Source organism: Hyla sarda, chromosome 2, assembly GCF_029499605.1.
Source record: "Hyla sarda isolate aHylSar1 chromosome 2, aHylSar1.hap1, whole genome shotgun sequence".
Lineage (NCBI taxonomy): Eukaryota > Metazoa > Chordata > Amphibia > Anura > Hylidae > Hyla > Hyla sarda.
The window spans coordinates 196,837,783-196,861,547 of NC_079190.1; the positions used below are offsets into that span (position 1 = coordinate 196,837,783).

General features: G+C 39.8%; 2 long non-coding RNA genes across 4 annotated transcripts in view; one reads left to right on the plus strand and one right to left on the minus strand.

Moving 5' to 3' along the window:
• The window catches only part of LOC130357780 (uncharacterized), a 32,033-nt gene extending 14,812 nt beyond the window's left edge, over positions 1 to 17,221 (plus strand). Inside the window, exon 3 of the long non-coding RNA XR_008889259.1 lies at positions 16,775 to 17,221. This is a non-coding gene — a long non-coding RNA (uncharacterized LOC130357780). The remainder of the gene's footprint in view (positions 1 to 16,774) is intronic.
• LOC130357779 (uncharacterized) lies at positions 53 to 23,362 on the minus strand. Of its 3 annotated transcripts, none has more exons than XR_008889256.1 (4): positions 23,277 to 23,362; positions 14,563 to 14,725; positions 423 to 561; positions 53 to 263 (listed from the first exon to the last, which is right to left on the minus strand). It is a non-coding gene; the product is annotated as an uncharacterized LOC130357779 (long non-coding RNA). The 3 variants fall into 3 exon arrangements; XR_008889258.1 differs by lacking the exon at positions 23,277 to 23,362 and adding an exon at positions 17,253 to 17,342; XR_008889257.1 differs by lacking the exon at positions 23,277 to 23,362 and adding an exon at positions 16,111 to 16,214.
• Positions 23,363 to 23,765: the final 403 nt, after the last annotated feature.

The following is a 23,765-nucleotide window of genomic DNA, read 5'->3' on the forward strand; positions in this document are numbered from 1 at the left end:
TGATCACGGGGGCCTGGTTTCTGGGACCCCTCGCGATTACCCATACGGGGACCTGACTCGGCACTGGCTAAGCTGCTGTGTCTCCACCTCTCCCATAGAGATGAATGGAGGGGGAGTGTTTGTACCAGCTGACCTGTTAGTTATGAAACATGCTCTAGCACTGGACTTCTTCTTTATAGCAATAAAGTAAAGCAATCACAGATTACTGCACCAGACTAAATGTAGACTATTTATTTATAAAAACATGGATTCTACTGTTCTTCCTGCCAATGAAAATGAGAAAATATGTATAAATATGTTTAAAAAGTATGTACAATATGTTTAAAAAGTCTCTTTTTTTTTTTTTTTACAAAAAAAGTCCTTGGATAAAAGAATGCATAGGCATTCATAGCTGGTTTTAAAAAATAAAAGTTTTGACTTACTATTTCTAGCGTCTGCCACTGGAATCTTTTTTCAGCTCTGTCATTCTTAATATTTTGATTAATGGTCTTGTACATGACATTGTATAATGAGCTTTTTATACCCAGAACTGTCTAGATGACAAGGACACATCCATTGTATCTAGAAGAAAAATAGTTCTACTATCAATACAGAAAATCATTTTCAGTGCAAAGACCATATATAGAAATCTTACAATAGTTCTACTAAAGAAGAATCTTTTACATTGATTTCTGTTGGATTTAATTTGGTTTAAGCTTCTGGCTTTAAATTAATGAATCCAGAATGCCGTGTATACTTGTTAAGCATTTTGTAGCACCAGTTCTGCTATAGAAAGGGAATTTCATAGTTGCAAATCATAACAATACATTTAGCTGCACAATGTATGTCTCTCCAAAAAATGTAACTGAATGTATGCAAGATGTTTGCAAGATTGCAACTTTTACACACTGATCTGTTGTATGTATGTCTTCACATCCAGATAGATTTGAAGCAATAAGGGAAAAATAAGACAATATATAAAACGTGTAAAATGATTTTTCAAAAGAAATACTAAAGATGCTTATTAGAGGTAAGTGGTCCCTCACCTTCTATCCCTAGTTACCATTTGCCTTTGTCCAGACCAAAATCTGGAGTCTACTACAGTATTAAAGGGGTGATCCACCCCTTGACATTTTATCCTCTATCAAAAGGATAGGGGATAAGATGTCTGATCGCAGGGGGTCCGGGTGCTGGGACCCCCCCCCATGATGTCCATGCAGGCACTTCAGTATTCTAAACATTCATGTTCAATACGCTGGGTCCGGGCTGCCATGGTTGTGACATCACATCACTCCCCCTTCATTCATGTCTATGGGAGGGAATGTGACAGCTGTGGTCGCTCGTCATGCCCCCTCCCATAGAAATGAAGGGAATAAGATGTTTAGGGGCAGCGTACCCCTTTAACACCTTAAGGACCCAGCCCATTTTCACCTTAAGGACCCAGCCATTTTTTGCACATCTGACCACTGTCACTTTAAGCATTAATAACTCTGGGATGCTTTTACTTTTCAGTCTGATTCCAAGATAGTTTTTTGTGACATATTCTACTTTATGTAAGTGTTAAAATTTTGTCGATACTTGCATCATTTCTTGGTGAAAAATAAAAAAATTGGATGCAAAAATTGAAAATGTTGCATTTTTTTAAATTTGAAGCTCTCTGCTTATAAGGAAAATGGACATCCCCAAAAAATTATATATTGATTCACATAAACAATATGTCTACTTTATGTTTGCATCATAAAGTTGACATGTTTTTACTTTTGGAAGACATGAGAGGGCTTCAAAGTTCAGCAGTAATTTTCCACAAAATTTTCAAAATCAAACTTTTTCAGGGACCAGTTCAGTTTTGAAGTGGATTGGAAGGGCCTTCATATTAGAAATACCCCATAAATAACCCCATTATAAAAACTGCACCCCTCAAAGTATTCAAAATGAAATTCAAAAAGTTTGTTACCCCTTTTTCGTGTTTCACAGGAATAGCAGCAAATTGAAGGAGAAAATTCAAAATCTTCATTTTTTACACTCGCATGTTCTTGTAAACCCAGTTTTTGAATTTTTACAAGGGGTAAAAGGAGAGAAATTCACCAAAATTTGTAACCCAATTTCTTTCGAGTAAGGAAATACCTCATATGTATATGTCAAGTGCTCTGTGGGTGCACTGGAGGGCTCAGAAGGGAAGGAGCGACAATGGGATTTTGGAGAGTGAGTTTTAATGAAATGGTTTTTGGGGGCATGTCACATTTAAGAAGCACCTATGATGTCAGAACAGAAAAAAAACACACATGGCATACTATTTTGGAAACTACACCTCTCAAGGAATGTAACAAGGGTAGATTGAGCCTTAACACCCCACAGGTGTTTGACGATTTTTCGTTAAAGTTGGATGTGTAAATTCTTTTTTTTATCACTAAAATGCTAGTTTCCCCCCAAAATTTAAAATTTTTACAACGGGTAATAAGAGATAATGCCCCCCCCCCAATTTGTAACCCCATCTCTTCTGAGTATGAAAATACCCCATATGTTGACATCAATTGCAGTGTGGACGCACTACAATGCTCAGAAGATAAGAAGTCACATTTGGTTATTGGAAAGCAAATTTTTCTGAAATGGTTTTTGGGGGGCATGTCTCTTTCATGAAGCCAGAACAGCAAAAAAAAAAAACAACAACCCACATGGCATAATGTTTTGGAAACTACACCCCTCAAGGAACTTAACAAGGGGTACAGTGAGCCTTAACACCCCACTGGTGTTTGACGACTATTCGTTAAAGTTGGATGTGCAAATGATTTTTTTTCCACTAAAATGATGGTTTCCGTCCAAATTTTTCATTTTTGCAAGGGCTAATAGGAGATAATGCCGCCAAAATGTGTAACCCCATCTCTTCTGAGTATGAAAATACCCCATATGTTGACGTTAAGTGCGCTGCGGGTGCACTACAATGCTCAGAAGATAAGAAGTCACATTTGGTTTTTGGAAAGCAAATTTTGCTGAAATGGTTTTTGGGGGGCATGTCGCTTTTAGGAAGCCCCTATGATGCCAGAACAGCAAAAAAAGTGAGCCTTAAAGTTGGACGTGAAAATGAAAAATTATATTTTTTACTAAAATGCTGGCGTTACCCCAAATTTTTCATTTTCACAAGGGGTAATAAGACAAAAATTTGTAACCTCATTTCTTCTGAGTATGGAAATACCCCATATGTGGATGTAAAGTGCTCTGTGGGCGAACTACAATGCTCAGAAGAGAAGGAGCGCCATTGAACTTTTGGAGAGAGAGTTTGATTGGAATTGAAGTCAGGGGCCATATGTGTTTACAAAGCCCCCCGTGGTGCCAGAACAATGGACCCCCCAACATGTGACCCCATTTTGGAAACAGTGCCATACAAGACCTTTCTTTTTAATTGGGGGAGGGAGACTGTGTAGGGGAATATGTATATGTAGTGTTTCACTTTTTATTTTGTGTAGTGTAGTGTAGTGTTTTTTGGGTACATTCACACAGGTGGGGGTTTACAGTGAGTTTCTTGCTGGGAGTTTGAGCTGCGGCTGAACATTTTCCGCATCTCAAACTTGTAGCAGAAAACTCGCTGTAAACCTGCCCGTGTGAATGTACCCTGTAAAACTCCAGCTGTTGCAAAACTACAACTCCCAGAATGCACTGACAGACCATACATGCTGGGAGTTGTATTTATGCAACAGCGGGAGGCACATTGGTTGCGCAACACTGAGAGTTTGTTACTTAATTCAGTGTTTCGCAACCAGTGTGCCTCCAGCTGTTGTAAAACTAGAACTCCCAGCATGTACAGTCTCTCATGCAGTGTATGCTGCAGTTGAATTTTTGACACAGCTGGAGACACACTGGTTACAAAACACTGAGTTAGGACACAAACTCTGTTTCACAACCAATGTGTCTCCAGCTGTTGCAAAACATCAACACTCAGCATGCATTGACAGTCGAAGGGCATGCTGAGAGTTGTAGTTTTGCAACAGCAAGAGGCACACTACAACTGCTACAACTCCCAGCATGCCCTTTGGTTGTCTGTGCATGCTGGGAGTTGTTGTTAAGCAACAGCTGGATGCACACTTTTTCATAGAAAAATTGTGCCTCCAGCTGTTGCTTAACTACAACCCCCAGCATGCACAGACTACCAAAGGGCATGCTGGGAGTTGTAGTTGGAACTCCAGCTGTTGTAAAACTAAAACTCCCAGCATGCCCTTTGGATGGGCATGCTGAGAGTTGTTGCTAAGCAACAGCAGGAGGTGAACAGACCTCACCTCTTGCTGCATCCTGCTGCCGGGCCCGCCACCACTGCTGCCACCGCTCCTGCCACCAGGACCACCGTCGACGCTCCTGAGGGACCCCCGCCGGACCAAGGAGAGGTAAGAGACGCCTGCCGGCCCCGATATCCGCCCCAATCGCCGCCCCATTCACGCTTTTTTTCCGGGTCACCAGAGACCTGATTGACCCGTAATCGCTGCAAATCGCCAGTCTGAATTGGCCGGCGATTTGCAGCAATCGCCAACATGGGGGGGGGGGGGGGTCTAAGGACCCCCCCAGGGGTTTGCACGGGTTGCCTGCTGATAGATATCAGTAGTCACCCCGGTCTGGTCCACGCCCGATGCGCGGCGAGGACCGGAATTTCCACGAGCGTACAGGGACCCTAAGTGGTTAATGTTGTGAAAGAGATTTTAAGAATTTTTTTTCACACAGTGGGAAAAAAAATCGTATTAAAATATACCTACCATGCAGATCTTCAATCTGTGACATTTCAATTTATGTTGCAGATAAGCTGTAAATTAATTGTGATTTTTCTCTATTGACTTCAATAAAGAAGTCAAAAATCTGCAGTGTTTCAGATATTGCTGTGGATCTGCTGCCAAATCCAGAATCCCTGATTTTAAGCCCTTCTCAACAATGGACATAAATGTACAGTGGGCTGCCTGAGCCCTATAAAGTGAATACACAAGCTGTACATGCTTTAGAGAAAGTTAAAAATGGCTGATATTAGAAGCCGAAACTCACAGTCAATAAGTTACATCAGTGATCACACTAAGCACCTTAAGTTCCTCGATGAATGGTGATTGTGGCATTTAAGAAAATGAATGACAGTTACTGTTCAAAAGCCAAATGGCACCTCTTCAACATATTTTCAGGGTGTTGATTTGTTTTTATGGCTGCCAGATTTTTTTTCCATTTATGTTGCTAATTATGTGGTCAAACAAACACATTGGGCCTCATTTCCAAGTAGATTTTGCAGGGTTTTTATGTTGTGTGTCAGAATTTCCGACCAAAAGTAAAAAAAATAAAAATAAAGAAATACCTGTCAGGAAACAAAACCCACAAAAGGAAACTACACTTCACTCTTAGTAAATGAGGTAGAGAAGAAAGAAACCGCACTCACCATTCAGTCTGTGCAGTTGAACTTTATTCCATATACGATAAAAGATGAGTGAACATGATTGTGCAGAGCAGCCGGCTAGGACCCCTGCAGTGCCGGACAGTATATGCCTGTATCTTTTGTGTATATCTTACTAAATGAGGGCCAATATGTTTATCAGGTTTTATATTTCTTACTTTAAAAAAATCAAAACTTTTTTTTGTAAATTTTACATTTTCTGACCTCTATATCTTTTAGCTTTTTCTGTATATGAAGCTGTATGAGGGCTTATATATTCTACCATAGTTTTTACTGGTACTATTTAGTATTGATTGAACCTTTTGATTGCTTTTTACTCCATTTTTCTGGGGTTAGCTAGTTTAATTACATTTTCACTATACTGGATAAATAATGCTGTGTTAGTTCAGACAATTCCACACACGGCCATAATATGTTTATTTTTTTAATTATGTTTTCATATTTTTTAAATATGGAAAATGGAAAAATAAGGGTGAGTTAAAATTTTAATATTGAAGTAGTCAATGTAAGTGGATTAAACTGTTTTCTTAGATTTTTTTTCAGGGAAATTTATGTGGAAGCATTAGATGCCTCACATAGATCAATGCAATGCTATTGAACTGCACTGATCAAAGTGCTCTGCGCTCTATTGATAGAGCCTGCTGCAGACAGGCTCTATTAACAGCAGAGTCAAGAAGAGGATGGAAAGAGAGGTAAGCCCGATAAGCTGGGATGGTTTAAATGTCCCTTTATATGCAGCTGTCAAGGGGTTAATAGCCGGCTGTGGTGACCGCTACACACCAGCTATTAACGGCGGTCCCCAGCTACTGAAATAAGCTACTGGAATTACGCAGCTTGAATCATGAATCTGTGCCATACCTCTTTGACAGCACCATGACGTGTATACACTTCATAAGTCATAAAGGGGTTAAGGACAAGGGTTCCAATGGAAGACCTTGTGAGGATGTTGCTATTCATTTTTTAAGTACAATACAAGTCTAATGTTATGAAGATGCTATAAACAGGTTGGGTATACAGGTTTGCTTATATATGAATGGTATTTAAAAACATATAGCTCAGCTTCCTAAAATTCATTCTGTACATTTGATATTAGACGCTTCCTGCTTTTTGACACGTTAACAGTATTTTCTAGGCTGTCTTTCTGTTGCAATAAATCTACCAGTCACTAATCCCTCATCTATCTATTATCATTCATAGTTCACCTTAGCTGAGCTTTTCCAAAAAAGAATAAATCCCACTGTCTATGTAAAGACAGTCACCTAATTGTACAGCCAAGCAGAAGAAAGCTTTGCAAATGGTATACAATTTTCAAAGTGTTCCAAGCCTTAGGCAAAAGTCTTTCAACTGTGTCTAAAACTGAATGATAAAATATGTTGTACAAATTATCTGTGAACAGGAAACATGTGGAAATGGCAGGGGACTGAAATGTAACACTTGTAAAGAAATGGGAACTGCCAGTCATAGAAACCCCTCTTACTTTTGTCTCACTTGCAAGTTCCTTTTTCTTCCTATTCTCCAGAGACTGATAAGTAAATTTATCAGGCTGCTTTATTTGGCTTTTCATTTCCAATTACATCACAATGTGCTTACTAAATATATAAATAATTCATGCAAATCAAATATTCTTATTTAAGTCTTTATTCAATGTTTTGGAATGTTGACAATAATTAGAAGATTTATTTTCCGGAGGGGGTAGTGCCAATTAACTACACATTGGTCAGACATCACTATTTCTGCTATTTCATAGAAATGGGCTTTATGGATGATGTTTTCCTTATGACCTATCAGCAGCACAAATAGTGGGCACAGAAATTTTATTGATTGAGTCATACAATAAATGAACCCCCTAAATTCCACCTCTGGTTCGACTACAGTGGGACATTTTTTTTCCTTCCGGAAGAGAGCTAATTTGCCCACTTTTTCCCCATAAAGCATTGCCTAAAAATACATTTCCATACACCACTGGATCTCTTCTAGAGTTAAGCGAGCTGAGCAATCTGAACCCAGATTCAATCCAAAGTTTGGGGAGTTCGTGGCCTACTGAATTTGCAAACTTGGCAAGATCGGGGATGAGCTGCAAGTTCAACTAAGCCCAGCAAGGAAGGTGATACTTACCATCTGGTTGCTGGTCCAGGTCTTATCTTGTGTATCTTCACCCTCTCCTGACGTCATTGCTAGTGGCAAAGCTACACGAAGAAGTGTCTCAGACCAGCGATAAGATGGTAAGTATCATTCTCTTCACTGCATACATTATACAGCCATATAGATGGCTGTTTAATGTGTATACCCCTTTCCCCCCAAGGAATTAACTAGTGCTGCTCAGCAGTGCTAGTTGACTCCTTCCCTGCAGGGCTGGTGCATAGCGCTTAGCCTAGCAAGATGTTACAGTAAACAAGCAGATTCACTGGTTTACAGTGACAAAACAGTTAAGTTGCACTGCACTGAAAGTTCAGCAAGCCTGGTGAGCCAATGTTTTGTAAAGCTCGGTCAACTCTAATCTCTTGATTAAGAATAGCACTCCCATGATCTGCATCTACGGTATCTCTTTAGCCAATAAGTACAGTACCCTGCTTTATACTGCCAAGGGACAAGAACCCCAAAACAATTGTCTATAGATGGATGATTTTTTCTTTTTGAAAGAGGCTTTGGTTTGGCTAGTATGGTCGGTCCATTGATTGGATGGGCAACATATATTTTTCGGATGTGTAGTGGGTCTTTAAATTAGAAAACTTCTTTAAGTATGTTCCTAAAGAGTACAGAAGGGTATGATTATTTAGAAAATTCTGAACTGCCTATTAAAACAAATGATTTAACAAAAGGGCAAAATGCATTGTAAGGGTATGAGATGACTAATATTCCTACCTTATCAATTAACAATGCACATTAATGTAATCATTGTAATTAAATACATTTGATATAAACCTGAATTTTAATGTAATTTAAGAATACAGAATAACCTGACAGCTCTTTTTAATACCGTTCTCAAGACACATTTTCTGTACATAATGCAGAACATCGCTGCTGTGAACCTAATCAAAGCCAAGACAATGGGCATTTTAGGCAGAACCACAAGCAATATTTCAATTACATTGATTTTCTTAATGAAGGGTACATTGTTTTAACCTCAGAAAGATGGTTCTATCCGAAAATAAAAGGCTAGTTAATAGAAACATGAATATAAAAAGGCACTTTTATGCACACATTACTTTTGTCCCTTTATTGTTCGGATATTGGAGTCGTATAGAGACTCCTTCAGAAGATTACTTATGACTATATTTCAAAGCTACAGGTGGTCTTCAAGTGGTTTACTTCAAAGGCAATTTTGATTAAATGAAACAATGTTTGTGTAATTTTGATCTCAAATCTTTGAAACATTTTTTTCGGCTCACTTCATTCAGCAGAGGTTCAATGAGAGGTGATCACTACTAGACGGCTGATAGCAGATTTTTGGCCTCGTGAATATTTGCCATTCTTTTGTGTGGAACTTCAGAGAGTACGTTTCACATACTTTGCATTTTTTTTTTTTTTTTGGGTGTCAGCAGAAAATGGTAATCTAGCATCAATGAACCTAAATTATTTTTCCTATGTTGAGATATTGCACTCCATATCTTAAGCTGACTATATACAATACAATTAACTGTTAAAGATGCTACATTATTGAAGATTGGGTTTACATCTTTGTATTTACTAAAAACGGGTCCGTTATCTATCTCAAATGTGAATGGCTGTTTATGCTGTTAAAAGTGCAGTTATTGGTCAGTACAATAATATATTTTTCAAAAGGGACAAAGGGCATCTATCGGATCTCAGTCATGAAATAAAAATTCTGATGCATCTTTTTTTTATAGAATTCTACATTGCTCAATTATTCCTCCTAAAATGTATGTATAAATTATGCTTTGTCTTGTGCACCATTTTTTTTATTTTTTAAACCCAATAGTAAAATCCCTTTATGTTCATACATACATAAGTGTTAGGGCCACAATTGTTACATTCATCATATTAAGTGGTCTGCCTTTATTTTGGCTATAGGTTTTGCTCTACCTCAAAAAACAGCTACACATATAGCTGAAAAAATTCCATTAAAAACATAAGGGAAAAAAAGGTACTTTGGAAAATACACTGTGTTTAAAGGGGTACTCCCATGGAAAACTTTTTTTTGTTTAGATCAACTGGTGCCAGAAAGTTAAAAAGATTTGTAAATTACTTCTATTACTTCCAGTACCTTTTAGGGGCTGTATACTACACAGGAATTTTTTTTCTTTTTGGATTTATCTCATGTCACGACCACAGTGCTCTCTGCTGACCTCTGCTGTCCATTTTAGGAACTGTCCAGAGCAGGAGAAAATCCCCATAGCAAACATATGCTGCTCTGGTCAGTTCCTAAATCGGACAGCAGAGGTCAGCAGAGAGCACTGTGGTCATGACATTAGAGAAATCCAAAAAGAAAACCATTTCCTCTGTAGCATACAGCCCATAAAAAGTACTGGAAGGATTAAGATTTTTTAATAGAAGTAATTTACAAATCTGTTTAACTTTCTGGCACCAGTTGATTTAAAAAAAAAAAAGTTTTGAACGGGAATACCCCTTTAAGGCATGCTGCTATGGAACTTGCAAGCATTTATTAAACCAATACATATCATCTACAATTATGCACATAAATAAAAGCAGCAAAGGGAAGAATCATATCATGCACCAGACTATACTATACCAACCGTGATATGTGTTTTATTTCTAGCTTTGTCAGGTAAGGTAATGACAAAGCTACAAGCAAAACATGTGTCAGGATGGGTACTGTAAAGTCTGGTGCACGATATAACTTTTCTTTGGTGATATATCAATTTTTCTAAACAGGTCATATGTATTAGCCTATTAATACATTTCCCTAAGACAGATACATGCATGAGTTATTTTTAACCCCATTATGACCCTTGACTTTTATTTTTGCCATGCGGCAATGAAGGGTGAATGAAACGGGCTCAGGACTCAATGTCATGCGGCGCCTGGCTTCTTTTAGCAAGAGGGGGCTATCACTAATAGCTTGCATGGAGCTAAGAGTGCACTGAGCGATCAGTTTTGCCGTCAAAACATTTAAACAGTAGTATATCCCATCATCGGTATTCAGGGGGTAGGATCATCTCCCTGCAATAAGATTTTTATCATGGCAGCTTGATGCCTTCTGGAGGCTTCTGTGCCTGTGGTGACAAACTTGCATCCTGCCATATGTTCAAAGATAAATAAATCCAATTCACTGCAAAAGCAATGGATTTTACCATACAGTGAATGGTGTAAAACAAGAACCCCTCCCCCCAAATGCTAAATTGCATCTTTTTTTAAGTTTTGCGCTACCAACTTTTTTTCTGTTTCATGGTATACTTGTATATGTTATGGTAAAATGAAGGATGTGGTTGTAAAGTACAATTAGTCACGCAAAAAACAAGCACTCATATGACTATGCAGGTGGAAAATAAAATAAACATGTTATGCCTCTTTGTAGCAGAGGAGATAAAAAGTAAAATTCTAAATTTTTAATTTTTGGGCCATTAAAGTGTTAAAGGACTTTCTCTTAGCTTTTGAGACTTTAGCAGAGAGAATAGTCAGTGCAGATCGAATGATTCCCATATAATACTGGCATATAATCCTTCCAGAACTTATCAGCTGCTGTATACTCTGGAGGAAGTTGTATAGTTCTTTTCTGTCTTACCAAAGTGCTCTCTGCTGATACCTCTGTCCATGTCAGGAACTGTCCAAAGCAGAAGAGGTTTGCTATGGGGATTTGCTCCTACTCCGGACAGTTCCTGACATGGACAGAGGTGTCAGCAGAGAGCACTGTGGTAAGACAGAAAGGTAATTCAAAAAGAAAAGAACTTCCTCTGGAACATACAGCAGCTGATAAGTAATATACCTCTGCAGAGGTGTCAGCAGAGGGCACTGTGGTCAGAAAGAAAAGAACTATACAACTTCCCCTAGAGCATACAGCATTTGATAAGTACTGGAAGGATTTTAGATATTAAAATAATTTACTAATCTGTTTAACTTTTTGGCACCAGTTGATTTAAAAACATTGTTTTCCACCGAAGTACCTCCTTAAATTGCCATTATGACCCTGACAATTAGGATAAACTAAGATTGTACTGTGGGTGCTTTATGCAAGAAAGAGCTATATTTTCACATGCTGCAAGTTTGCTCGTTGAATGAGTTAAACTTGATATAAACTAAACAGTTTTCTCACATTACCATTGTCACCTAACAGGTAGATGGGCAAGATCAACAAGCTCATCTGAATATGGTCCTATGAGCATTCTAATAAATTCTAATTTCATTAGCTGGGAATATGTTTATCTGCACTCACTAATGGTCTGATGAACAAGGAAATTATAAAGCAATAATAATTCTGTTCACTGACCCTGGACAAACCCACTTCACGGCTTTGTTTTTTTAAAGTATGTGCAAATGAAAATGGAAATGTCCTATTTTAATATGTAAAAACAAGGGTGTAACAAGCAACCATAGTAAAAGTATAGGAAAATTTGGAATAGGGCCCCACTCTACCATGACCACCACCCTTAGAATTAAACTTAGAACATAAAAATATAATGTACAATGTAATGTCACACGTAGAACAGGAAACTTCTGTAGAGAAGTAATGCAAAGTATAAAGCATAACAAGTTAGATGATACTCAAACCAGGATAACCATGGAGCTTCATGAAAAAAATACAATTGAGCTTTAGACTTCCATACTATTTTCAGTCTTTCATTGTTTATAGTGATCATTGTGTAATGATGAACCCTCTTAGTGGTTTGGTATAAGAACATCTGCTATTTCTATGATTTTGGTAATAATACCAACGTGTAAGAGCATGTTAAAGGGAGCCAATCATCAGATTTTACCCTAGATAACGCTTGGCAAAGCGTTATATAGGGTAAAATTGTTGTCCTCACCATTCCCTGGGGACGCTCCTGCCCCCAGGGATGGTGAAGATATGAAGTTATAAACTAGTCACCGCCGCCACCGTAAGTAGTCACCTGGGCGGGGAGCTCTTCTCATCTACTCCCGTTCTTCGGCCGTTAGCGACGCCCCCTCCGCTTGATTGATGGGCCGCGTCATCACTCTGCTCCGTCTGTTCAGTGAGCGGAACAATGACGCCGCCCATCAATAAAGCGGAGGGGGCGTCGCTCCCAGCCGAAGAACGGGAGTAGGTGAGAAGACCCCCCACGCCCAGGTGACTACTTACGGCGGCGGCGGTGACTAGTTTATAACTTCATATCTTCACCATCCCTGGGGGCAGGAGCATCCCCCGGGAATGGTGAAAATAAAGATTTTACCCTATATAACGCTTTGCCAAGCGCTATATAGGGTAAAATCTGATGATTGGTTCCCTTTAAATATTATACTGGATTGAATACAGTGATCCTTCAACTTACAATGGCCTCAGTTTACAATATTATAAACACACAATGGTCTTTTCTGGACCATTGTAACTTGAAACCAGACCCAACATACAATGCTAGAGACAGTCCAGATCTGTAAAACGTGTCAATGGCTGGAAGAACTGACCTATTAGAATGGGAGTTTTACTGATAAAACCCCAATTTTACTCTAGTGCATGCATGGACTGGCTGTCTGTTAATGCCTCCCTACAGTACAGAAGGGTACTACATGTTCTGTACTACTCTTTACCTGTACCAGGGATAGCTACTTCTTTGGACACTAGGTGAGGGCAGCTCCGTTCCATCCAGGTTTCCATAGAGTTATTATCTCAATAAACAATGGTTTAAAAAACAATGGTCATCCCGGAACCAATTAATTAATTGTAGTCAAATGATAACATTTTGGCTACCTGTAGTTTTGGCTATCTGCAAAAAAGGAGTTTACTGTTGATATACTGAATGTATTACTAAAATAGACCTCTGACTGCTATAAATTTACTGCAAGACTGAATATTGGACTTAGAAATCACATGATAATAAAAGTTGGGTATTTAGATTAAAGTAGCATTTTGTCAATCAGAGGTGTAGCTTGTAGCTTTGGGGCCCCAATGCAAAATCTGCAACTTGGCCCCATATGCCAATTATTGTACTGCTCTCTTATGGGGCAGATGTGCTTTGGCCCCAGGGACCCTAGTGCGACTGCTATATCTGCTACCTCTATGCTACGCCCCTGGACACAATAATATTAACATTTAATATATCCATTCCAGTGCCTTGGATGTTGCTGTTTCAGCTGAAGAGCCATTCATGAGTTGTCTGCTACTTTGATTACTTCTTTCCCACTGAGATGGCTCTCCTAATACAACCTTCATTTCCTATGCTACCTCTGGCTTTGCAGAGACAAATTGGATTAAAGGGGTTATCCACCATAAGGTGATTTTAGTACGTACCTGGCAGACAGTAATGGACATGCTTAGGAAGGATCTGCGTTTGTCTTGGGGCTAAATGGCTATGTTGTGAGATTACCATGACACTGTGGCTAGCTTTTTGTGAACTGCTATTTCCTGTTTGACTTTTCTTTTTTTTACTACAAATCCCACAATTCCATCTCCCCCTCCCACCCATCAGCCACCCCACCCATTGAAACATAAATGAGCTGCATCCATTCAAATCAGTGTGGTTTTCAATCAGGGTGCCTACATCTGTTGCAGATTGATCCCTCTCCCACCATTGAAGCAGACAGGCTCCCTGTCATCAGCTGACTAGTAAGTCAGGTCCCAGCCACATTGCAACCTGGGAAAAATCTGAGACAACAATCATTTTGTATGCTGATAAAATTAATATTGGGGTGAAAATCACAGAAGAATTGTGAGAAAACCGTCACACACAGGTACAGACACTATATTATGAACTACACTAACTTTACAGCCCCTGTAGCATAGTCAAATAAAAAAATTCCTGGAATACCCCTTTAATATCTCATCACTGCACTGCACTATGTAAGTGCAGTAAGTAATATATCTTTGACATAGAACTTCTGTCCCATGACTCACACCCTAGACTATCAGTATATTCCTATGTGATGCAGCTTTAGCCGGTCTCCTAGTAATAGGTTTCTCCCTGTCAGATCTTAGCAGCTAAATGCAGTATCAAGCTGAATGTCATAGGACACACTAAGGAATTTGTGCATAGTGAGGTGAGTTTTCTACCTCTTTAGCTTCCCTTTTTTTTTGGACTCACCTAGTAACCACTGCACTCCTGGTACAGTAGGTAAGGCAGAAATGATATCTTCAGCACCCCTTTATGGATAAGGGGCATATATAGGTACAAAGCGGGTAGACCATGGTGGAAAGACAAGGTTCCGGAAAGCTGCCAGGAGGGATTTCATAGGAATTATGTAATCCTGTAGTACACAAAAAGTTAATCACACAGGAGAATCAGGTCTCATACACCGTATAGCATGTTATTTACAGGTCAAGGGGATCACATTATCCAGATGCAATAATGTAAGGGCTCAGTTAGGATGAAACAAATTATGCTCTTATACGGTAATTTTTCTGGTGTTTTAGCTTCATATATCATAAAACATTTTTACTGGAGTGCTTCTTTAATGTTGCATGCAACAGGCAAACCATATGTTAACTTTACTATATAATTATTTTAATTATTTGATGTTATTATAGAGAACATCCATGCAAATCTGCTTGCATATGACATTTAAGGGCTACTGTTATTAGTCAATGATTCCATTTATAATTGTTATGATCTTGTTTCTTAGAATATATTTCCACTGTAGGTTCTGTAGGTAAATTCCTAACTTTATTGCTTCAGCCAACAGTACTAAGTGTATTACCGTATTTTTCGTCCTATAGGACGCACCGGCGTATAAGACGCACCCAATTTTTAGGGGCAAAATCTAAAAAAATAAAGATTTTGAACCCAATAGTGGTCTTCAACCTGTGGACCTCCAGATGTTGCAAAACTACAACTCCCAGCATGCCCGGACAGCCGTTGGCTGTCCGGGCATGCTGGAAGTTGTAGTTTTGCAACATCGGGAGGTCCGCAGATTGAAGACCACTGCATAGGAGGTAATACTCACGTGTCCCCGCCGCTCCGGACCCGTCACCGCTGCCCTGGATGTCGCTCCATTGCTGTCGCTGTGTCCCCGTCGCTCCGGAACGTCTCTGCTGCCGGCCGGGTATCCTCGCTCTCCTTCCTCGTCATCACGTCGTTACGCACGCCGACGCACGTACGCGACAACGTGATGACGAGGAAGGAGAGCGCCGGCATACAGGGGATACCTGAACGGAGAAGACACCGAGGAGGCAGGTAAGGTCCCCCCCGGTGTCCTGTGAGCACTAACCCGGCTATTCAGTCGGGGCTGTTCGGGATGCCACGGTGAAATCGCGGCGGTCCCGAACAGCCCGACTGAACAGCCGGGTTAGTGTCACTTTCCTTTCAGACGCGGCGGTCAGCTTTGATCGCCGCGTCTGAAGGGTTAATACAGGGCATCACCGCGATCGGTGATGTCCTGTATTAGCCGCGGGTCCCGGCCGTTGATGGCCGCAGGGACCGCCGCGATAGGGGTGTATTCGCCGTATAAGATGCACCGACTTTTTCCCCCCAGTTTTGGGGAAGAAAAAGTGCGTCTTATACGGCGAAAAATACGGTACTTTTAGCATAAAGCAGAAAATGCCAACATGTACTAGCAAATAATTAATATATATCTTTTACCTTAACATCAGAGCTCTACAGATATGCTTACTTTTTCAGATAGTTTAGACTCACCTCAGTGTATCATATGCCTTTCGCCTTTAGTGAAATAAAAACTGATCATAACAGCTTTTTAAACTTGTTAATGCAAACCATATGTCAACAAACCAGACTCCATATGGTGTGACATCACCTCTTATTTATACGCGGCTGATTTCCTAAACATTATTCTAAAAGCTATATTTGCCCTTTGCTTTATATGTGGGATACTCCTTTTTCAACAGTGTCAAGCTTCCACCATTTGTGTTCGTGTAGAAATATGACACTATTATCAAGAAACATCTATAGCCTTTTTTGTTTCCAGGGATGTGCTAATCATGCAGCAGTATAGTGAGAATACCATTGAGAGGTGCTGGGGCATTCAGCTCTGAGGTACAGGGAAAATACAAATTCTTACAGTATGAATTCTCACATACAGGCATGCTAAAGCTTCAACATAGATTGCCAAAATATACAAAGTCTCTGCCAAATCTGAAACCACCCAGTACATTTCTGGCCATATGAAACATCAAGTTGTGTGTTTGTACTACCCAGCCTACAGATATCCAAAGATAAGCTATTTGTATGCTCCATATTAGGAGATATACTTCCTTATATAACACATTATTTTTTTTTAAGCTATTGTATTATTTAGGCATGTACTACATTATTCTTACTGACAATTTCTTCTATATTTTAGTGCAGAAGAATGAAAAAAGGAAATTAAGGCTTTCTTGGCTGTGCTGCTTGATAAATGACCCCAATGGACTCTGGGTTGTTGCTGAAAGGACTTGGACACCAACAATTGTCTATCACAGTGTTTCACCATATGACAACATCTGTATCCTCCTCAATGTTTACCAGGCACACTGCCTTATTCATATTATACTATTAAATAAGCCACAATATGCAAAGTTTATAGTATATCATAAGGTAGATGGTTTTTGTTGATTATGGTTCCTGTAAACTAAACTTAAAGTATGCCAAAGAAGATACAGTGATCGGCACCGAGCCAACAGGGCTTGAACGCAAACGCTTGTGAGATAACTGCCTATGCACAAGGCCAGCAAGACAGTTCCTTTTCAGAAATCACCGGGAGCAACCATGTGTGGGGTACTATACCAAGCCAGAAAAGGTAGTCAATGACATCCGTAATAGAAGAAGATGGCAGCACTCACCAGGTAGGTGTCAGAAATTCCTCTTTTATTGTACAGTGCAGACTAGGAACATCTTGGTGCGACTGGGCATGGACGCCAACCTTCGTTCAGTGAAACAGGTGACAGCTGTTGCTAGTCTGCACTGTACAATAAAAGAGGAATTTCTGCAAACTACCTGGTGAGGGCTGCCATCTTCTTCTATTACGGATCTCATAAACTTAAAGTGTACCTGAATAAGCAGAAACTTTTTATATAATGTAGCTAATACCATTATATGTATATATGCCTGTGTATCTCTGTAAAGTTACCAAAGGAGCCTTCACAGAGCCCTGCTGTAATGCCTAGCTCTGGCCAAACATGAAGAGTTAAATGACTCTAGTTGTTCTGGAGCTGCTTGGAGCTCACCTGTGTCATCTGGGTGTGATTCTCAGCTCTGCTGCTTATCAGGAATGTTTATCCCTGATCACCTGCCTATATAAGCTAGGAGCAATGGTCAGTTCATTGTCTGTGAAAGGTTATACCTTAGCTGACACCTCCTGCTTACTGGATACCTGCTTGTTTATTGATCTTTGGCTTTTCCCTTGACCGGTATTCCGCTATTTCCGGTTACTGACCTCGGCTAGACTGACATTGATTTGACTGTGTGGCACACAAGAGATAAACAGAGATAAGCTAAGACACTTAGTGTATCTCTGTTAGTTTGTGTGCCTCCATCTGTTTTCTGACTCCTACTGTTTTTGCATTTTATTATTTTGACAATGCTGCCCTAGCACTTAGCAGGGATGGTTTGTAATTGTGGTTGTCGATACGTCACTTAGAGCAGATAGGTGGTATGTAGGGACAGTGGCTGTGGGTGAGTTAGGGATTCACTGTCACCTGCCCATAGGTGACCCCTGCTTGTCCCACCCTCACTTCCTGTATTTGGTCTCCTCACAAAAACACACAGGTAATAACTGCAGGGACTGCATTTTTTCACCCATTTTTAACCAATGTATATTACAAATATGTATAGTTACATTGTGCTGCTAAACATTTGATCTGCTTGTATGTAACCAGATGCCAATATATCTGCCATGTATTTCCTTTGTAAAAAAAAATAAATACAATTACAGTATATGTTCATAAAGAGTGCACTTAAGTATGGACCTGACAGTCACCTTACATATCTGCTGCTATTGGTGTCAAAGGGGTAGATTGGAGAGTAAAATATATGCCGCTAAACATTTGCCCTGCATGTATGTAACCAGATTCCTATTTAGTCATATATATTTGCTAGTAAGTGGGAAAAAAATGTATTTTAACTTTTACAACCGTAAAGCAAAATTGGATGTTATCTTCATTCCATTAGTTAACATGATTAAAACGATACCTTCATTTATATAGTTTTTTTAATTATTGTACTACTTTAAAAAAAAAAAAAAAAAAAGTCAAACCTTTTTGACAAAATACGTATGTTTAAATTTGGTCTATTCTTCCCCCTATAACTTTTTGATTTTCCCATTTATGGGGCTGTATGAGGGCTCATTTTTACGCTATGATCTGCAGTTTTTATTAGTATTGTTTTGTTTTTGATTGCTAATTATTATTTTTTTTTCTCTAATGTGACAAAAAATTTATTAGGAGGCTTTTAAATATTTTTTTAAAAAATTGTTTATATTCATTTTATTATTTTTGAGTTTTCAAAGGGTACTAGTATATGCAATCTTTAGAATGCAAATTACTGTTTAGTATTATGTAATAACATAGTACTGATAAGTACTATCAAAATTTTTTTTTTTTATCAGCCTGTCTAGACAGACCACACAAGAAGATTGGAGATCCTGCACACCAGAGAAGAGTAAGAGACCTCTGGCTGCCATTTACACTCATCAGACCCCCACGATTGCACTGTAGGGGGTCCAAAGAGTGTGTCCCCCCCTCTAACCCACAAGCACCTTAAGGCTTAATGGTGGACATCAGTGTGATAGTTGATGTCCGACAATAGCTCATAGCAGCTGAAACTCACCTACTATGAAGCAAGTGAATCTCCCATGCTCAGTTCCTATCCACACTATAAATGTACGGCGCTGGGTGAGAAGTAGCACTCTGCATTGTGTACATTTACAGCTCGTGTCCTTAAAAGGTTAAAATGTACATTATTTTTGTGTGTTGTGATATTAAAAAAAGCTTAGCTAAAAAGTTTTTTTTAATATAGTTGTAAAAAGTGGTACACCAGGGATGCCACCAAATGTATGTCGCAATGACAGAACTGAGTGATCATGAACAACTTATATATTTCTAAAATTTGAAGGCTGAATTCTGTGCGGTAAGAGCAGGATACTCACGCTTACTATGCTTCTTTGCTTATGAGGAGTATTTTACTGTGTCCTTTCTGTATGCTTTCCTGTATTAGCAGTAGTGATATTTTTTTTTATCAAGCTTGGTTGAAGTTGCAGGCTGTTCCATTGAAGTAAGAGTAATTGCTGTTGAATTGCAGCCTGTACTTCTCCACAGTCAAATGCTTAAGAGAAGCTTTTTAGGTTTTAATTGCAATTGTAATCCTTGTGATTGAAGCTGGAGATGAATCATCGGAAATTTGTTGAGATGAGTTTTTATTTCTTACGCTTTAAGCTGCTTCATTTTTATAAGGTGCAATCCCACTGAAATGTAAATGACCAAAACCCATAACCTATCTGCCGGAGACGGAGCCGTGGAAGCACTTAAGCCATGCAAGGCCAGGGGAGCACGAGCCTTCTTCGCAACTCCGTAGTTTGCCTGGTTGCCACATAAATATTTTGATGAAAAATTTGTATATACTCGAGTATAAGCCGAGTTTTTCAGCACAAATTTTCGTGCTGAAAACGCCCCCCCCCCCCCCCCTCGGCTTATACTCGAGTGAACTCTTCGCCTGTCAATCCCTTCTCAGTGGTCTTCAGCCTGCGGACCTCCAGATGTTGCAAAACTACAACTCCCAGCATGCCCGGACAGCCATCTGCTGTCCGGGCATGCTGGGAGTTGTAGTTTTAAAACCTATGGAGGTCCGCAGGTTGAAGACCACTGCGGCCTTCGTCATCATCCAGACACCCCCTTTAGTTTTCTACTCCCCTCCCCTCAGTGGGAAGGAAGGGGGAGCTGGTCCGGGCCATCTATGCTGCAGGGACCGTCCGCTGGGGAGGGTTAGTCGTTCCGGGCTGTCCATTTTCACTGGGGGGGCCCTCTTCTCCGCGCTCCGGGCCTGCCCCGGACTAGTGATGTTGCCTTGACGACAACGCACAGGGACGCGCATGAACGGCTTATACTCGGGTCGGCTTATACTAGAGTATATAGGTAATTATAATGTAATTTTTTTTGTGAGATGTCTAGCATGTCTAGTTTATTTTATTTTAGTTTAGTTTCTATTATGTTCATCTATTGGAATATGTTCTATCTTGTCCTCACTTTTATTTCACATAATTCACTATTACCTGCTGGTTGTACAGACGATTGGTTTATTGTACCGGAATTTGTCAACACGTCTTACTATTTGTCTGTCCGGGGAATGTCCCAGCTAAAGTTTCTATTTTTGTAAAATTATTAAAACAATAAAAATATATTTTTAAAAAAATAAAGAATTTGTATATGCAGATGGAAAATTTTCAAACAAAAAAGATCTTATGTAATATTATTTACATTCAAAAATAAATTGTAGTTCGCTCATATTGCATTTAAATCTTTTATAAAGAAAAGGAAAAAAATACTAGGACTGTTAATTTCACAGATTTTAATCAAACCTCTAAAACCTGATGGAAATTAAAGACTAAGGGTACGTTCACATGCAAGGATTTACAGCTTATTTTATGCTGCAAATCTGCTGGTGAAGGCCCACTCTATGCTGGCTTTACATGTGCCTGCTCATAGCGGCAATACGCCGCTACCAGCAGGAACACTGCGATGTGTGAGTCGCAGTATACTCGCACATCGCGGGTGCTCTCTGCCTAGCTTAGAGCATGGAGAGCGGCCGCGATGTGCGAGTACGCCGTGCACATTGCTGCACTGTGTCTGCTCGTAGCGGCGTATTGCCTCTACCAGCAGGCACAGGTAAAGCCAGCATAGAGCGGGGCCTTCACCAGCGGATCCGCAGCTAAATACGCTGCAAAAATCAGCGCATGTGAACATACCCTAAGAGTACATTCACACATGTATTTTTAGTGCACATCTGCTGCTGCAGGTTTTGCTGCCCATTGACTTCAAGGGGTAGCAAAATCTGCTTCAACAAATCTTCAGCAAAATAATGCACGTGGAAGCGTACCCTGAGTGAGTTTTTAATGTACTTAATTCTTGCTTTGTTTAACATTACCAGACCACCAAAGTTTGATGTTATTGGTAAAATAAAATGATGCAAGATCATGCAATTGTCACAACAGAAGAAAGTCTTTCATTTTTATACAGAACTGTATCTTGATTTTCTTTCACCTAGGGCAGTAATTCAGTTTAGTGGCCTCACCTTTTTTATCTGATAATCTCACAAGGCAAAGTGGCTTTTTTGGTGCTCCCCCCTGACAGTCAGCACCTGAGGAACCTGCCCTGGTTGAATCCCCTTCCTTGCTAAGCTCCTCCTCTTATAATTTCATCAGGTTTCCAGATTTATTTTTGTAAGCTACCAGGTCCCAGAAAACTCTTTTACATGCTTTATTATTGTCTGCATTTTTCTTTGAAAAATACAATGCCCCCATGCCTAAATGCCAATCAAACCAAAAGTAAAACAAAACCTCCAACCCCCAAATTTTTTAAGCCTTAAAGGACATCTATAGTGCAAAATAACTTAGCCCCTATCAGAAGGATAGGGGATAAGTTATAGATCGCGGGAGGTCCGAGGGCTGGGGCCCCCCGCGATCTTCAGTACGGGGCCGCAGCAATATACAGGAAAAGGGGCGTTCCTTCCCCGCATGACGCGGAGGCCGACACGCCCCCTCCATGAATCCCATAGAGATACATGGAGGGGGAGTGTCTACCGCGGCTTTCTGCTGGGGACAAAACTTCACTTCCTGCAGACTGCCGCGGCCCTGTACAGGAGATCCCGGGTGGCCCCAGCGCTCGGACCCCCGGCAAATTATAACTTATCCCTTATCCATTGGATAGGGGATAAGTTATTTTGCGCTGGAGTACTCCTTTAAATCTAAAAAAAAATTAAATAAAAAAAAAACAATGTCAGTAAAAACTGTGTGGAAAAATATGGTAAAGGATCACAGAGAATAAAATCCAGCTCACGGTGAAACAAAGGGATCCATAAAACTTAGCGTTTAATAGTGAATATTAAAAAGAAAGGATGCCACCACAGTAGCAAGTGACATCTCACTCTAAAATGGGGAGTGAAACGCCAACGCGTTTCGAGCAGTGGCTCTTAGTCATTTTTTTGCACCTTTGTTTCATGTGTGGAAAAATTGTCTCATGCAAACAAATGGGTGAAAAAAAAGTTGAAAAAGATCTGAAAAGTGAAAGGGAATCTAGCCTTATGGTGAAGTACAGAGTAATATATTCCCTAATTGTCTCCCTTACTTTCACTTGGCCCCCTTTTGAGATATTGGATACATCAAATGTTCCATATTCAGCAGTCCCCCTGTACACTCAGGGCACTTGAGGTATTCAAAGATTACTTGGTGACTGATTCACTCTCCTTTATGTAACCTACCCTATTTATAAAACCTGGCTGGACCAATGCATTAATAAAGCACTTTCTCCCTTTGTCTCAACCCCATCCCTCATAGTCTGCAAGCTCTTGTGAGTAGGGCCCTCGCTCCTCTTGTTTGAATATTTAGTGTGTAATATTGTAATGTTAGATATTTGTCTTTATTTGTACCCTTACAATTGTAAAGTGTTGCAAAATCTTTTGGCACTATATAAATGAATTTTAATATTATTATTACTATTATTATGATTTTTCCACTACATGATATTCAGTGTCATTGTAGAATGGCACTACATCCCAACATAGCCTGTAGTCATAGCTCCTAGTCAAAGATATATGTGATAGCTGGGAATTGACCATGATGCATTGCTTTTGTGCTCCCTTTTGTAGAAGAAACTGACCTGACATGAAAGTCTCCTGTGACTCCTAACCCTCAGGGACTATGGGGGAGATTTATCAAAACCTGTCCAGAGGAAAAGTTGCTGAGTTGCCCATAGCAACCAATCAGATCGCTTCTTTAATTTTTGAAAAGGCCTCTGAGAAACAAAAAAAAGTGATCTGATTGGTTGCTATGGGCAACTGGTCAACTTTTCCTCAGGACAGGTTTTGATAAATCTCCCCGTATATTCTTATCTAGCTTACTTCCCCTCCTTATATCCTTGCCTCTCCTCTGACACATCATCCATGTCCCGAGTTGGCTTACCTCACCTCCTTTGACTCATCACCCTCAATGTTTCTGCCTTGAATTGGCTTATTTCACTTCCTCATACCCTTTGAAAGCCATCTGACTCCACAGATCTCTCACACCCTAAGGCAGTCAAAACGTCTCTGTTTGGCCTGTGCCCCAATACATGTTTCTGTGGTTTCCTCCATGTGTTGGTGCTTTGCTT